Source organism: Palaemon carinicauda, chromosome 7 (assembly GCF_036898095.1).
Source record: "Palaemon carinicauda isolate YSFRI2023 chromosome 7, ASM3689809v2, whole genome shotgun sequence".
NCBI lineage: Eukaryota > Metazoa > Arthropoda > Malacostraca > Decapoda > Palaemonidae > Palaemon > Palaemon carinicauda.
Genome location: NC_090731.1, coordinates 130,220,261 through 130,225,260, shown reverse-complemented (window position 1 = coordinate 130,225,260; position 5,000 = coordinate 130,220,261). Strand labels below are relative to the sequence as shown.

At 33.5% G+C, this 5,000-nt stretch overlaps 1 pseudogene; it reads right to left on the bottom strand.

Moving 5' to 3' along the window:
- Nucleotides 1-5,000, bottom strand: part of LOC137644536 (uncharacterized) — a 20,003-nt pseudogene that overhangs the window by 1,226 nt on the left and 13,777 nt on the right.

Sequence of the window (5,000 nt, the reverse complement as noted above, 5' to 3'; positions counted from 1 at the left end):
TTTCATCAGGTATTGCCAACTTATTTTCTATATAAAATTTCTTTACATAATCATACGTATATTTCTGCATATCACTGTAATGTTTTTCATTTCTTTATAAAGATAAGAACTATGTCTGGCATAAGATCCCGCTGCCAGAGGCTTGCAGAAAAATCCTCCCATTTTATTCAGGCCTGCTCTTCCTATACCTGTAGTAAGAGAATGATACACTTCTTGTAAATTTGCTTCACCAAATTTATGACATTCCCTTCCCCTCCCATGCCTCCTTGGGGGGAGGTAGCTAATGTTAGTATGGCAACCATCACAAGATACTCTAAATGTTGTATCCCATCTGTCCCTTTCTGCGTGTACACTGACTGACTTTCTACAGTTTCGCTTTCTACAAGTCACGCCTTTCATCATTCCTTCTAGCTGTCGTTTTGAAATTGTGTATTTCTCATCATCCATATCCATCCATATACCAAAGGCACTTCCCCCAACTTTAGGGGGTAGCCGACAACAACAAGAAACAAAACAAAAAAGGGGACCTCTACTCTCTACGTTCCTCCAGCCTAACCAGGGACTCAGCCGAGTTCAGCTGGTACTGCTAGGGTGCCACAGCCCAACCTCCCACATTTCCACCACAGATGAAGCTTCATACTGCTGAGTCCCCTACTGCTGCTACCTCCGCGGTCATCTAAGGCACTGGAGGAAGCAGCAGGGCCTACCGGAACTGCGTCACAATCGCTCGCCATTCATTCCTATTTCTCGCACGCTCTTTTGCCTCTCTCACATCTATCCTCCTATCACCTAGAGCTTTCTTCACACCATCCATCCACCCAAACCTTGGCCTTCCTCTTGTACTTCTCCCATCAACTCTTGCATTCATCACCTTCTTTAGCAGACAGCCATTTTCCATTCTCTCAACATGGCCAAACCACCTCAACACATTCATATCCACTCTAGCCGCTAACTCATTTCTTACACCCGTTCTCACCCTCACCACTTCGTTCCTAACCCTATCTACTCGAGATACACCAGCCATACTCCTCAGACACTTCATCTCAAACACATTCAATTTCTGTCTCTCCATCACTTTCATTCCCCACAACTCCGATCCATACATCACAGTTGGTACAATCACTTTCTCATATAGAACTCTCTTTACATTCATGCCCAACCCTCTATTTTTTACTACTCCCTTAACTGCCCCCAACACTTTGCAACCTTCATTCACTCTCTGACGTACATCTGCTTCCACTCCACCATTTGCTGCAACATATTCTGGGATATCACTAATATCAATCCCAATTGTATGATCAGGAACTGGTGGTGAAATCGAGTCCTCACTCACGTACCGTGAAGGTTGAGGGCTTGAAAGCAATTCCTGGCTTACATCCCGCGACGTTGATGGCTTAGGCCCGCTAAATTCTCCTTCATCTGGCAGTGAAAATGAATGACTAAGCTCCGACGAGGTAGAAGGCTCCTCTCTCTCTCTCTCTCTCTCTCGCAGACAATGCGAGAGCTGATGACAAAGAAAGCGATTGTTTTTTCTTCAGTTTTTCCTTCCGAGCACTCGCTAATTTTGAAAGAATTTCTTTCCTTGTACCCCTCTTTATAATGCTTTTCCTTGGCATGATGTAGAATTCACGAGGAATTATAAAAAACACTAATAAACACGTGGGCGAATGTAAACAAAAACACGTGCGTCTCACTCTCACGAGGTCTAAGACTGTACTGGCGTGTGTCGCCTAACTGCGTGTGCTGAGAGGGTGTTCAGTGAGCTCTCTTCCCCTGATACGCTACATCATTGCCAAACGTACGAAATTCGAGAAAAAAAAAACGAAAAAATCGATGTATATATACAAAAAAAAACACGCAAAGACGAACTGTCAAACTCAGTCGCGCAGACGACGTCCCAGGATGACGTCATGATTTAAAAACCCCCGTATCATCATTATTTATGAAAATAATGGGTTGAAACTTCTGGAGAGCATGTACGATATGTTTCTCTATACAGAGAGACAATAAAACGATTTTTGAATTTTTCAAGTTGGTATGCCAAAATACCACCGCGGACGGTCAAGTTTACAGATTCTTTATTTGTAGTTTAAAATTACCATATACAAAAAAAATTCTCAAATTCACGTCTAAAATTCTTTTAATTGTATATAAATAAGAAGTATTTAATCAGATCCAATAAAAAAAGTCTAAAATGAAAAGATAAATTATTTTTTTTATATATATAAATTGTGAGCAATGCTACGAAGAAACCTAAGAACTGGGGTGATGTCATACTTTTCTACCAAGTCTTTCAGTCGTTGATTGACATTCTCGTACTTTTTCTTTATCGGTAGCAAAGCAATTTCAGCATTCGCTTGATCAATAAGGAGTTCATTACCAGCTTGTTCTTTACGCAATCGGTGTACAAGTCGACACAGAGTTGGGTGTGTAATGGCCACCCGTAAGTCGAAGGCTCTGTGGAATAATTCCACACGACACACACTGTTCCCTCGTAGGAAACAAGGCAGGGTACTGAAGTCCAACTGACCGCTGTGTTCGTTGGAGTTTTAAATAGACCCAACTTGGCAGTGACAACAGACAACCAATAAATAATTGAGAAGGTAGGGTAGTGTAAGATCAATTAAGAGCCAATTGGGCAGCGAAGGCAAACAACTGGTGAACTTTTGACGAGCGTTAGAGCAATAAATATAAATATATATATATATATATATATATATATATATATATATATATATATATATATATATATATATATATATATATATATATAAATATATATATATATATATATATATATATATATATATATATATATATATATATATATATATATATATATATATATATATATATATATATATATATATATATATATATATATATATGTATATATATATATATATATATATATATATATATATATATATATATATATATATATATATATATATATATATATATATATATATATATATATATATATGTTTCAACATGTAGATGACAAAGTTTTAACATTATTAATTGTAAACTTCACAAAAAGAAACTGTAGGCAAACTGTCTGGGCACCATATATATATATATATATATATATATATATATATATATATATATATATATATATATATATATATATATATATATATAAAATAAGCCATATATATTAATACATTAAAGTCTGGATTCTCTTAATGACCTCGGGATCAGAGCCCCAGGCAAAATTACTCAAAGACTATAGTATCTGACCGGCCTAGTTTCGACCCCTGGTTCAGGATACTTGTATAACACTGACCATGCCACGAAGAAAGATAAAAAGTCAATGACAATTCTTCTGTACATATACCTGTCGAATTCAGGCTTTTTGTACTTACAATTGAAATCAATCCATATATATATATATATATATATATATATATATATATATATATATATATATGTATATATATATATATATATATATATATATATATATATATATATATATATGCGTAAAAATCACAGGAAAACGTGATGCTCAGATGCAGAAGAACTACAGGGAAAATGAAAATACGAAATATACACTTAAGTCCTGACTAGTTTCGTGATACTTCCTCAGAGGGAAAGCAAACGTACGAACATACATATAGAGATTTAGAGAACAATGACACTCCCTTACCAACTACCTGGGTCAGGTATTTGAGTAGGAGGAGCCCCCAAGCTCATTAGACACCTGCTAAAAAGGGTCTTTTCTAGTGGCGGGTATATTCTTGTTTTCTTCATTTTTTACTTTCAGTACACTTTATTTATATGACAATACGGTAGCCTTATCTATATAAATACATAAGCAAAACATACACAAACATACAAATATATATATATATATATATATATATATATATATATATATATATATATATATATATATATATATATACACATACATATACATACATACATATATACATATACATACACATACATATATACATACATATACACATATATATACACCTACACATACATACATATGCATATATACATTTATATGTATACAACATTAATATCATAAACATATAATCATGTATATATCAATACTTATATCTAGCATAACACTATATAGTGCCACTATACTTATGCATACTATATAAAATAATTGTACCCTTAATGAATGGTAGCTTAGGTCAAAATATTAATTTCACAGCAACGTTAATTATTCACAATACATTCAATTCTACATTAAGTGGTTAATGTTTTTTATATAGCTTACAAATCTCTTTACATATAAAGGCGTCGAGTTTATACATTCCATGACCAATATTCAAGTTGTTTTCAAAGGTTTCTTTTATGAAACTGGACTCTATGATGTTTCTTTCCACCAAGTTATTTGAATGAACCAATTTCTTTGCACCTGACCAATTAATAGGGTGATTTTTATCTCTAACGTGAGCAAAGAGTGCATTATTATCTTGAGCATACCTGACACTTTCCTTATGTTGTTCAATTCTCTTTTCTAGGGCTTGACCAGTTTGACCAATATAGTATTTTTCACAAGCATTGCACGGAATACGATATACACATCCCTTGGTAATGTCAGGAGAATTCTTTATTAAGGCTGTTTTTATTGTATTTTTACTCTTAAATGCTACATCTACATGGAAGTTTTTTAAAAGTTGGGGAATTTCTTTAAATGAATCACAATAAGGTAGTATATATATATATATATATATATATATATATATATATATATATATATATATATATATATATATATATATTGCATTCATACATACATATGTCTATGTAAAGTGCCTCCATTTGTCAACAAATATTCCAACTTAACTTTCCTTTCGTACTTTGTCATTTGATTTTCCATTTAACTTTCCAACGCCTGTTTACTCAGATCTATATCTATTTATCTCAAAGAACAACATTGTATTTTGTCAACATAAGTACTTGGTGCTATGAAAAATAATCATATGTTTATAGTTTGTAAACGGTAAATCTAACACATATCCCTTTAA